Here is a 12718-nt window from a genome sequence, read left to right as displayed (position 1 = left end):
TAAACCAATTAAGCAAGGCTCAGGAACCTCTGGTCCCGGCCAGCTTGGTCAGCTGGTGTAGCCATGTTTCCAAAGTATCTTCTCTCTCTCTCTGCTTACCCTCACATCAAAGCAAGCTGTGGAGCAGCATTGTCCTCAGAACACTTCAGCAAAGTATGTCAAGAGATTTGGGAAGCAGCTGACTTAATGCTGAGGAAATTAGTAACCAAATGAGTCCTTAGCCAAACGTCTCCTCTTCTTGATCTTGGGAAAAGTGGTGTTTAAGTTCTCCATCTCCTGGTTTTGGACTCAGGAAATGTGATTGCACATCTGTCATTATTTTACTCTGCTGCGTTGATGGCTCACATTAAACAAACCACATTCCTGCATGGCTTAGTAATCTCTGCTGTTCCCCTTTCCTTGCTGAGGAGACAAGTCCCAGCTTGACATCAATATACCTGTTGATCAGAGCTCCACTGTTAACCAACCAGCAGAGCTGTGTAGACACCAGCTGCAGGGAGCCTTCCCACCACCGACCTCTTTTCTGCAGCTTGCTGCAGCTTTGTATCCTGCCTCCCCACCCCCTTTTTTTCCCCTAACTATCGTTTGGATGAAGAGCAGGAGGAGCTGAGTGAGATCCACACCTCGCTGAGATCCATGTGTTTCTCGGAAAGGTGCTTGAGTCTTCCCCCTTCTTCCACCGAGCAGGTAAGAACATGTGCTTTGGGGTTGGACACCAGTCAAAAAAGGGTAGGTCTCTCCAAGTGGAGCACAGTTCCCAGGGATCCTGGTGCCTCAGCAGCCTGGGAGGACATGGTGAGCCCCACGGGATGGGCTCCCCCGGGCTGTGCAAGAGGAACATACCTTGAAGTGTCCCACCCGTGCAGGAACACTGAGCTTTTCTCTTGGTGGCTTTATCTTCCAGCTCTACTGAGATAACCCCGAGCTCACCATGGAGCTGCTGGAGGAACTTGACTTGTAGATGTTCCCAGCACCAGGTAGGAAGACGAGTGCCTGCTTTTAATGGCGTTGGGCTGCGGAAGCAGAAGGAAGGGTGGTGCAGAGGCTGACCTGGTTCTGGAGGGGCCATCTTAGATGGCTCCCGACTGAGACGTGGGGCTGTGGTGTTGACTGAGAAGTGCCTGGCCGTGTGTTGTCGTTACCTGTGGCTTGTGAATGGTTGTGAATGCTTTCCAGCTGCTGGAAACTCAGCAGAAGACCTCGGGGTCTTATCAAGCTTTGTGTTTTCCTGGCGAGGACATGACTGGCCAAGCGTTGACAGCTGTGCTACTCGGGGCCACCTTTTCCTATGTCACAGAATGGGAGCTGTGCCAGGAATGGTGCTTGTCCTGGGGAGGTTTGTGGAGGATAATGCTGTCTTGGGAGAACCATGATTTCCATGGGAAAAGTGAGACTGCCTCAGAGATGTATCCATTTTGGTTTAAAATAACTCCTTTTGTTCTCCACCATCAGAGATTCTTTTCTACAGGAAAAGAAGGGAAGGTCCTGAAAAAGGGGGACCAGAATGAAATGGTAGTGAGAGTGGGAGGGCAAGGCTTGGCAGCAGGCAAAGGGACCATTCCTTGCCATGGAAAGCTGGGTGGAGGGACTGGGGGCTGCTGGGGGATTGCCAGCCCTGGGGTTTACCAGGGGGTTGCTTTCCCTGGGCAACTCCACTCCCACCCCCTGCACACCAGAAGCTGGGAGGAAGCTGGTTCCCTTGGCACAGAGTATGGAGGGCTCACCCTTCCCCACACCCACCCATCCAAGGGTGATCTGGGGAGTGGATGCAGTTCTGCCTTAGGGTCAGAGTGGGAGTGATGGCAGCTGCTGGTTGAAGCTACCAGCTCATGCATGTGCCATAACCTGAGAAGGTGCTGGGGGTGCAGGTTGGTGGTCTATTGCTGCAGATAGCTTTGGAGGTTTTTGTGCATGGTTACAAAGATGCTGAGGGGGCTGGAGCATCTCTGTGAGGAGGAAAGGCTGAGAAACCTGGGGCTGTTTAACATGCAGAAGAGCAGACTGAGAAGAGATCTTCTCAAACTCTCAGATGATACTCAGATCTTCTCTTCAGCCCTAGACCAGACTGCCCAGGGAGGTTGCGGAATCTCCTTCTCTGAAGAGATTCCAAACCCACCCGGACATTGTGATCCTGGGCAGCCTGCTGTGGGTGACCCTGCCTTAGCAAGGGGTTGGATGATCTCCAGAGGTTCCTTCCAAACCCCAACGGTTCTGTGATGGCAGCCATGACTTGGATGCTTTTGTCAGGCTTTCCCTCTGGATTGCCAAATTAATCATGACATGGAGAGCTGATGCTCAGGCTTCCTTCTGGCCAAGGGGATCAGCAGTCTTGTGACCATGCCATTGCAATTTCAACCCCTCCTTGAAAGTCTGATAGTCACAGGGGATCATCCCAGCTGCCCCACGGGGACCCAGCTCATGGACATGGTGCTGTGGCCAGGGCAAAGGATGCGGAACCTCATGGCAATCCAATAGTGGCACCAAGGGATGACCACGGTGCAGACTTCACCTAACTGTATCCTTGTGGCTGCCCACGTGTCGCATTGTGCTAAACCTGGGGTGAGATGAGATCTTCCTTGAGCTCTTAGGCCATCTAGCAATAGCTTGCATGAGGGAGATGTTATTTCTTCTGAACTGGTTTCATTCAGTGACCCATGGACCCTCCTGCAGAGTCTCACTCGCTCTATGGGCAGAAGGTGCTGGCATGGTGCTGGGTGCTGGGGGTCACCCAGCTGGGGCATGGAGTTTTATGAGCACTTTAAGCCTTGCTGTTGACCTTTGCTTCCTTGGGAGCATCTGTAAGGTGGTTGACCCTGACACTGGCAAAGTCCTCCAGCCCCAGTGAACCATGGGGCTGGTTGCTCTCGGCAAGCAGAGCAGCTTGGATGAGGAACGTTGGTAGAACAGCTCTTTTGAAACAATTAAGAGCTTCTCCAGCTCATTTCCTTCCATGCCCTCGCAGAGGAAATTGGCTTAATTAGCAGTCTTCATGAATAATTAATTTTCTCCAATTTTTTTGATAGCTTCTTTAGAGCGAGAGGAGGTCCTGAGGTGCTCCAGAACTCCCAGCATGGTGGCTCTGCCTGTTAGCTGGTGACCCCAAGACCCATTTGATTCCCTTCTGGGTCATGGAAACAGCCCAAAAATGACATGAGAAGGGACCAGTGACATGGAGCTGTTTTCCAAGTGGTTCTTCATCCTCAACATCTCATGGAGATCAGTGTTTAGATTGGATATTAGGAACGATTTCTTTCCTGCAAGAGTGGTCAGGCATTGGAACAGGCTGCCCAGGGAGGTGGTGGAGTCACCGTACCTGGAGCTGTTGACAAAACATAAGGACATGGCACTTCAGGACATGGTTTAGTGCCCATGGTGGTCTTAGGTTGACGATCTTGGAGGCCTTTCCCAACCAAAACAATTCTGTGATTGATTCTATGATGGTCTGTCAGAGCATGGATGTGTGGCCCTACCTTCTGCTGCCTGCCCTTGATAGGTGTAGGAACATTGAGGCTCCTCAGCCGTAAAAATGAGGTTTCTACTCAACTTCTAATGACAGGAGGGTCTGCAGTTGTTTAGACCTGAGCAGGGAGACTTTAATTACTACTTCTGAGCAGAGCAGGATGTAAATATGGACTTGGGGAAGCAGTGAGGGTTATTAAAGTGAAAAGGCTGTAATTGCTGTGCCCCTCCCTCTCCATCAGATTTCCCTCTCGCTCTGGTTTGGAGAGGACCGGCTGATCCAGATAGTTCCCATCAGCCCTACTATTGCTGCTGGCTGCCCAGGGCTGATGGGAACAACCTTACCTGGAATGGTTCCAGGGATGGGCCATCTACCTCCTCTCTGGGCAACCTCTCATCATCCTCAGTGTAAAAATTCTCTCCCTTCTCTCCAGTCTGAATCTCCAAACCATCACCCCTTGTCCTGTCACAATAGGCCCTGCTCAAAAGTCTGTCTTTAGATTTCTTTTGGTACCCTTTAAGTACAGGACCAAAGGGACTGCTCTGAAGAGGTTATTCGATCCTGGCCACTTTGCCAGGCAGGGACCCCAGTGGGATGGCAGTGTGGGTGCTGCCAGCCATGCCACCCAGCATGTTGGTGCATGCCGTCCGGGAGTTGCTGCCTCCCCCTCTGCTCCCGTGTGCCCTGGCTTTGCCTCGTTCCTGCCTGATGACTGGGTGTGATTGCCTCATCCCATAAACTCTGGTCATGGGGTGAAGAGCCTCCTTGCCACCCTTTCCTTGCTTCACAGGGGTGCTGTCCTACTGACAGTGGGACACAGCTGGTGAATGCATTATTTAGGTGCAAGACTGGGCTGAAGGTTTAGACATGGTTGAGAGTATCACCCAAGGCTGAGGGGGCATCTCTTCTCTGCACTGCGTTCCTGAGGTGCTGTGCTGGACATCTGGGAGGAGATGGGGCTCCTAGGTGGGGACACACATGCCATCTGGGACCCAGTTGAGCTGTCTGGGGTGGCTAGTTGAGGTGAGAGGAGTCTCACCCTCTGCACAGGCATGAAGAAAGAAAAAGAGAGGAAAAGTTCTGCAGCTGAGTTGTTTTGTTCCCATCCCTGGAGGCTTTGGCACAAACTTATTTAATTATTTTTTTTCCTTTCTTCCTTTAATTTGTTCTCTCTCTTATTATTTTTTTTGGAAGAAATATTTTCAAGCAATGTGTTACTGAAGCCTTTTGCCTCCTGACAACACCCAGGCTCCCTGCCAGCACATATTTCTGATAATTCATCCATTATTAAATGAAATCAAAGAGAGGAGCTTAAAAAAAGTTAAAAAAAATAATAAAGTAAGGCATGGGAGTGTTTGCATCTGAGAGAGGCTGTTTACAGCTGGGCTGGGACTTTCTTCAGTTGCACAAGGATCTCCCCAAGGGAAACCCACCCAAAAATACTTTGCCCTGCTCCTCAAACTGCTAACATCTCTGGTGGCCATGCCAAAGCTCGGGGATAGAATCATGGACTCATGGAAGCTTAAAATCACAGAATCACAGAGTCATCAAGGTTAGAAAAGATATTTTAGATCATCAAGTCCTACTGTCAAACCAACACCATCATGCCCATTAAACCATGTCCCAACGTGCCATGTCTACACATTTTTCTAGCACCTCCAGGGATGGTGACTCCATCACCTCCCTGGGCAGCCTGTTCCAATGCTTTTCCTGCCATGCTGTGTGCTGTGCTGGTAGAAGCCCTAACTGGGATGAGTGCTGGCTGGGTACATCCCTTCCCTGCCAGCAGCCAGCCTGGGGAGAACCTGCAGCCCATGGCCAGAGACCTCATTTCCCGCGATCCAGAAATGAAGGTGGTGAGACTTTGTCCCAGGTTGCCCAGGGAGGTGGTAGATGCCTCATCCCTGGAACCATTGCAGGTCAGGTTGTTTGGGGCTCTGAGCAACCTGCTCTAGTTGCAGATGTCCCTGCTGACAGCACGAGAGTTGGACTAGATGACCTTGAAATGTCCCTTCCAACCCAAACCACTCTGTGATTCTATAATTCTGTGATCCCCACTGTCTCTGGACATGTTTACCAGCTTCAGGGATTTGGGATCCCTGCCCTGGTGGCAGCATTCTTCTTCTCCCACATCACAGTGGCTTGTTGGCTGTGTGGAGGGGGAATTCCCACCCTCCCTGCACTTGGCCAGTTTTAAGGTGAAAACAGGGAGATAAGGAGCTGCAGCCAAAAGCACTGACTCCATCTAAGCTGCTTGCTCCCACCAGTGAAATGGCTCCATTTCCCTGGAGAAAGTGATTTCTCTCCTGCAGAGAAAGTGATGGCAGTGCCAAGCGGGTCCCCGCAGGGCTCTTGGGTCGCAGCAGGTCTGTGTTCAGTGCCCACAGCCTGGCCGCGTGGCTGGGGCAGGAGTTGTGCCCACGCCAGATTTCAACCCACTCTTTGCAGACTGAGTCAGAGTGAGTCAGCTCTCTGGATCGCTCTCCTGCTGCCCTGAGCCAACCCAGCTCATTTATTAGTTAATTAGTTTTCATTTCCTCCTCCTCTCTTTCCTTCCCTTCGCAGCAAGCCCTCTCCCCACTCTCTCAAAGCAAAGAGGCAAAGCAAAACTTCATCTTTCCAGGGAGGGGGCACCTCTCTGGGCAGTCTGGGACAGGGTCTCACCACACTCAGTGCAAAAAGTCTCTTCCTTCTCTTCAGTCTAAATCTCCCTCTTCTAGTTCAAGCCATCACCCTGCACCCTGTCACAAAAGGCTCTGCTCAACAGTCTGTTCCCAGCTTTCTTCTTGGCCTCTTTAAATACTAAATGCCACCAGAAGGTCTCCCTTGAGCCTTCTCTTCTCCAGCCTTTTCTCCTCCAGCCTGAACAACCCCAGCTCTCTCAGCTATAAGAGGGATATTCAGACTCCACAGGTAGAAGAAATGTTTCACACTGAGGGTAGTGAGACCCTGTCCCAGATTGCCCAGAGAGGTGGTAGATGCCCCATCCCTGAAACCATTCCAGGACAAGTTGTCTGGGGCTCTGAGCAACCTGCTCTAGTTGCAGATGTTGCTGGCTGCAGGGGTGGACTACATGAACTTGAAAGGTTCCCTGCAACACAAACTTTTCTATGATGATGTGATTCTATGATCCTGGGACCTCCACCGCATAAGCACTCCACCACCACCAAAGCAGCACCCTTGGGCTTGCCTTTCTGCAGAGAGGCTCCTGGACACCAGACCCTTATCTTTTGTCCATGAGGTGGGGACAGGAGTAACCCACACTGGAGATCACAGAGTCAGAATAATTTTGGTTGGAAAATATGTTTAAAGTCATAGAATCTTAGAACTGCTGAGGTTGGAAGAGACCTCTCAGGCTCTGGCCAGCCTGATCTAGTGTGGGGTGTCCCTGCCCATGGCAGGGGGGTTGGAACTAGATGATCCTTGTGGTCCCTTCCAACCCTGACTGATTCTATGATCAAGGCCAACCACTGACTCAATGCTCACAATCCCACCATTACTGCCAAGCCTCTACCACTAAACCATGTCCCTAAGTACCACATCTATACATCTTTTAAACACCTCCAGGGGTGGTGACTCCAGCAACTCCCTGGGCAGCCTGTTCCCCTGACTGAGAACCCTGTGAAGAGATTCCTCCTAATATCCGACCTGAACCTCCTCTGGCACAATTTGAGAGAGGATGAAGATAAAGACAAGGATGGGACTAGGAATAGGGATGGGGATGGGGATAGAGATATGGATAAAGAAGGACGGGAATTTGGAACAGGAACAGGGATAGCAATGAGGGTGGGAATGAGGATGAAGATTGGGATATTGGTGGGAGTGGGGATGGTGGCAGGAACAGGGAGAGAGAAGGGGATAGGGATAAAGATGGGGATGGGAAAAGGAACAGGAAGAGGGATAGGGATGGGGGTGGGAATGAGGATAGGGATGGGGCTAGGAATGGGGGTGGAAATGGGAGGATAGAGATGTACATGGAGATAGGGATGAAGATAATCATGGAGATGGGGACTGGGAAGGGAAAGAAGTAGGGGATGGGAAATGATAAAGAGACAGGGAAGGAGAAAAATGGAGTAGGGATGAGGGTGGGAATGAATGAGGATGGGGATGTGAATGGGAAGATAAGGATGGGGATGAACATGGAGATGGGGATTTGAATATTCATAGAGATGGAGGTGGGGAAGAGTAAAGAGATGTGGAAGGGGGAGAACAGAGATGGATAGGGATAGGAAGACAGCGATGGGAAGACAGGGATGGGGGTGGACATGGAGATGGGGAAGAAGTAGTGGATAGGAAAAGGTAAAGAGGTGGAGAAGGGGAGGAAGAAGGGGGTGGGGAAGGGGAAAGGGGGAGCCTTTCTGCCCAGGCTGCCTGCTGGCTGGCTGATCCTGCTCTGCTAATAAGCAGGTTGGTTGTGCCTCAGCTTCCCTGCCTGGGCGGGGAGGATTTTTCCAGGACCGAGAGTTTGCAGCTGAGGCATAGGAAAGCAGATGGGAAGGAGCAGGTAATTTTTATCCCCATGAACTAAGCAATGCTATTTCACTTGGAAAATGAATGAACTTTCCTGCTGTTTCCCTCCCCCCACCCTTCGTTCTTCCCCATCTTGTTCCACGCTAGAATAAGGAACCTGCAGGAGCCGGGCAGTTTTAATGGGGCATGTTACATCTGATAGGTAATCAGAGCTGTCTCCATCTCATCTGGGGCAGGAAAAAAACCCCCTCAGTTTCTTTGCCTTTGCTGATTTAAATTTAATTACCTTGGATGCAAATCATTTATCAAAGGAACACAGATGATGTTGGTCTTTTTTAAGAACTTCATGCATAGACTGGGAGGTGTTGGGTTGAGGGTTTGACTTGATGATCTTCGAGGTCTTTTCCAGCCTTAATGGTTCTATGACAAGTGTTTATCAAGCTGCTCATCTGAGGAGGGTCTGCTCCATGCAAGGCAAAATACTTGGGCAGAGGCAGGGGAAAAATTAGCTTTGCTTTTTCCCAAATAGCTTCTCCCTCTGTTAAAGATCTCTTGATCGCTTGACAGCATCATGCAGCAGACATTACCAGTGACTTACATTTTCCTGGTCTCCACCTTTATAAACCTATCACTGGGAACTGCCTAAACTGGGGAAAAATGAGGCTTTTGCTGGTTTTCCATGTTCTTTTTGTAAGTTCATGTCCTGGGAGATTTTATTACAAAACCAGTCCCAGTGTCAGGGAGAGAAAAGTGCAAGTGTTCCCTCTGCACTCAGCCATGCCTCTTCGTTTCTTTGGGGTGGTTTAATTGCTTTAGCTTACTTATCTCTCTTAAAGGTGCTTCTTTAAGCCCTGGGCAGCCAGCAGCAATACTAGGGCTGGTGGGAACTATCTGCTCCCCAAAATTAAAGGGAAAAGAAAATGTGGGAGCTCAACTTTGAGATTAAGAAAGTAGCTTGTGCAATGAAAGAGCACCTCAGCTTTGTGTCCCAAAGGATATAAATGGCTGAGCATTGCTGAGCTGGCGTTGTCACCACCATGGAAATGAAGGTGGTGAGACCCTGTCCCAGGTTGCCCAGGGAGGTGGTAGATGCTCCATCTCTGGAACCATTGCAGGTCAGGTTGTTTGGGGCTCTGAGCAACCTGCTCTAGTTGCCGATGTCCCTGCTGACTGTAGGGGGGTTGGACTAGATGACCACTGAAGGTCCCTTCCAACTTAACCTATTCTTACTGCAAGGCCAGGAGACTCCAGTGCCACAGCTGGTCTCACTAGAATGTGGCATCAAAGATGGAGGGGACAGAACTGCTCTGCAAAATGCTCCCCATTAAGGCCTTTGGAAATAGAAACCACAATAACTGACCTGTGTGTTTCCTACCCTTCCCCAAAACTCCCATGTGCTTCACCTCTAAAGCCACTGGAGGACACCAGATTGACCATATGTTGGTTGTCCAACTTCCCCTCAGCCTCTTGCAGATGGTGTAAGGTGCTCAGAAGCAACCAAATCTGGCTGCTAACCCCTACCCAAGGAACGTGGGCTGTGGATGTGGCTCACCTCCAGCACTGGCACAAGGGCGCTGCTCCCCTCGGGCACAGCACCCACAGGGTGAGGGGTGGCTGGGCAGCCTGGCCCTGAGGAATCAGACGCTCCCAAGAGCAGATAAAAGGGATGGAGCTGGCTGTCTGCCCGTGGAAAGTCCCAGCTTGCTCCTCACCACCCAATCCTCTCACCTCGAGCTGTTTGCAGTCGTCTTCTTCCCAATTAGCATAAGCAAAGCTAAGCTGGCTGGATGCTGGCTGCAAGCTCTTTTTGATTGCACTAAGCTGCTGCTCCTCTTGGTATTTGAGGCTATTTTTAATGCTCTTTCCTACTCTGCTCTACCACCTAAAGCATTACCAGCAGTGATGAGGCCAGCTCAGCATGTCTCAGCTGCCTGCATGGACAGACAGACAGACGCGTCCTGGTGGCCTTTCATCAGCTGGGCAGTGGCAGCAGGCTCGGCCCTGCCTCGTAGCCATCACCCAGCACTGGGTCAGCCATGGAATGCACTGTGCCAGCCATCTCCTGGGCTGGGGACTTGGGCTGGCTGCTGCAGGAAAGATTTTCTGCTTTTGCATCCCCAAACTGCTGCTTTAGAAGCTCATAGCAAAAATATAGAGAGTCCAAGGTGCCAAACGTTGCTGTATTTGGAAGCAATTGCAAGGGCATTAAAATAGCATAGAATGGTAGAACCAGAGGATGGTTTGGGTTGAAAGGTCACCTAGTCATACTTCTCTGCATTCAGCAGGGACATCTGCAGCTAGAGCAGGTTGCTCACAGCCCCAAACCACCTCACTTGCAATGGTTCCAGGGATGGGGCATCTACCACCTCTCTGGGTAATCTGGTCCAGGTTCTCACCACCCTCAGAATGAAGAACTTCTTACTTCTCCTAGTTTAAATCTCCCCTGTTTCAGTTCAAACCCATCACCCCATGTCCTGTCACAACAGGCCCTGCTCAAAAGTCTGTCCCCAGCTTTCTGCTCAGCCCCTTTAAGCACTCAAAGGCCACCAGAAGTTCTCCCTGGAGCCTTATCTTCTCCAGGCTGACCAACCCCTTATCTTCTCTCAGCCTGGCCTCACAGCAGAGTAGTTCCATCCCTTGCATAATTTTTATGGCCCTAAATTGATCTGCAGAACATTCATAGCCCATTTGCATAATACAAAGATATTATTAATTGCCAATTAGTTGCCAAAGAGGACTAATGGCACCTGTTGCAGGTAGAGCAAATACAACTGGCCCTTTGCAACTGGAAAAACACCTTGTGGTGTGTAATTAAATGTCTTCTCCATGCTCACCCCACCCAACTGGCCTGGGTTCTACTGTAAGGAAGCTTCCCATGACACCAGGATGGGGCAGTACTGGGATGGGGCATTGACAGGATAGGGCATTGACAGGGTGGGATGCTGCTAGACTCAGAGGTCACAGACTGCAGGGGGCGGAAGGGATCTCTAGAGATCACCTAGTCCAACCCCTCTGCTAATGCAGGGTCACCCACAGCAGCTTGCCCAGGGTCACAATGTGCATGTGGCTTTGGAATCTCTCCAGAGAAGGAGACTCCACAGCTTCTCTGGGCAGCCTGGGTAGATGTGTTTTCCTTTCCCAGTGTTGTTGGGATGGCTGAATCTCCATCACATGCAGTGGGTGAGCTGGTGTGAGTTGGGAAGGAGCAGTTCAAGCCTGGGTGCTGGTAGGAATACTCTGAGCAATCACTGAGGAAGGTAATTGGTGTGTCTGATGGACAGGGGCAGGAGGGAGGTGTGGTATCATCTTAGGTTGGGTGTGGAGACCAACTCAAAGGAGGACAAGCCTGGTACTTTTCATGCAACAGCTTAAGATCCAGCCCTGGCATAAACACAAACAGAGGAATGTGATAAAGCATCTGAGCCTGCTCCACAGGTAGGGTTGTTTGCTGAGCTTGGAGGTGGAGAAATAAGAAAAGGTCTCCTCTGCTCTGGGACCTGGCCTGATTATATATGAAAAATGGGGATTTATCCTGGGGAAAATACACTGTCAGCATTATTTTCACTGTCTTGTTTATCTGGTGGCATATTAGGATCACTGGTTGGGCTGATGCACATCTGCAGTAGCATCCCATTTGCCTGAAGAGATAAGAAAGCCTCAGCCAAAGACAGAGCTTCTTGGCCATGCTGTAAAAAGCCCCACCATGGGTGAGGGCTGCTGCCCACTGAGCTGGGTGCAGCACCCAGAGGGGTCCACTGTGGGGCAGTCTGTCTTACCCCAGTCTTCTGCACAGCAGGAAAAGGCTCTTCTTGAAACGTGAAAACTGTTGAGGGGGCTCTAATGGAACCAATGGAGTCTGGAAGGTTCTCTGAGCAACACAGGCCAGTGCCTCACCACCCTCGGGGGCAAAAATTTCTTCCTTCTCTCTAGTCTAAGTCTCTCCTCTTTTAGTTTTAACCCATCACCCCTCATCCTGTCCCAACAGCTCCTGCTGAAAAGGTTATCCTGCCTAATAGCCCCCATCTCACTGACCCACACCCCCTGTCTGCTCCAAAGCCCAGAGCAGGTAGCACAGATGCCTCCTTCATCTCCAGACATCCTTGTGCTAGCCCATGGCACCCTACCCTGTGCAAACACAGCCCTCAGACCCCCCTCTCTGATGGAGTTCATTCATTTTGGTGCTTTGCAGGAGAAGGGGGTGACCCCAAGCACAACCATGATAACTGAACCCCTGACACCAGCTCACCCTGATTTTCACCACTACTGCCATTGCATTTGGCTAGCAGTGAATTGCCTTCCTCTGATGCACTCAGACCCTTCAGCACACACTTGCTGGTGACAGCAGGGACCTTTTTTGATCACCCTGTAGCCTAATTAATGATGGAAACTCTGTGGTGATCCAGCACTTTGCATCCACAGAGATGAAGCAGATGTCTGCGAGCCCTGGATCTGATGGTCGGTAGGCAGCTTTGCATTTCCATGGCCAGGGCATCCCAGCTCCTCCAGTAATAGGCAGAAGTGCTGGCTGGAACTGGGCAGGTGGTTCCCAGGAAGGGCTGGAGGTGGGTGGGAGTTTGCATGCAGCTAAGTATAGAATCACAGAATTGAATCTTAGAATTGCTTTAGTTGAAAGAGTCCTTTCAGGCCATTCCCTCTTGTTCTGTCTCCTGATACTAGGGAGAAGAGACCAACCGCACCTTGGCCTCCAACCTCTTTCCAGGGAGTCACAGAGAACAGTGAGGTCTCCCCTCAGCCTCCTTTTCCCCAGAGGAAACAATCCCAGTTCCC

At 50.7% G+C, this 12718-nt stretch overlaps 1 protein-coding gene across 2 annotated transcripts in view; it reads left to right on the top strand.

Moving 5' to 3' along the window:
• The first annotated feature begins 382 nt into the window (after nt 1-382).
• The window catches only part of FRMD6 (FERM domain containing 6), a 48913-nt gene continuing 36577 nt past the window's right edge, over nt 383-12718 (top strand). The window contains exons 1-2 of one of the 2 annotated variants that reach the window (XM_068149096.1): nt 383-687; nt 905-977. The gene's annotated coding sequence lies outside the window, so the exon portion shown is untranslated. Of the gene's footprint in view, nt 688-742; nt 796-904; nt 978-12718 lie in introns of those variants that run through there. The other variant, XM_068149097.1, reaches the window with a different exon arrangement.

Source organism: Melanerpes formicivorus, unplaced genomic scaffold (genome assembly GCF_026170545.1).
Source record: "Melanerpes formicivorus ecotype bairdi unplaced genomic scaffold, bMelFor1.0.p_v2 SCAF_17, whole genome shotgun sequence".
NCBI lineage: Eukaryota > Metazoa > Chordata > Aves > Piciformes > Picidae > Melanerpes > Melanerpes formicivorus.
The sequence above is the reverse complement of the archived record's forward strand: the minus strand, read 5'-3'. Positions and strand labels throughout refer to the sequence as shown.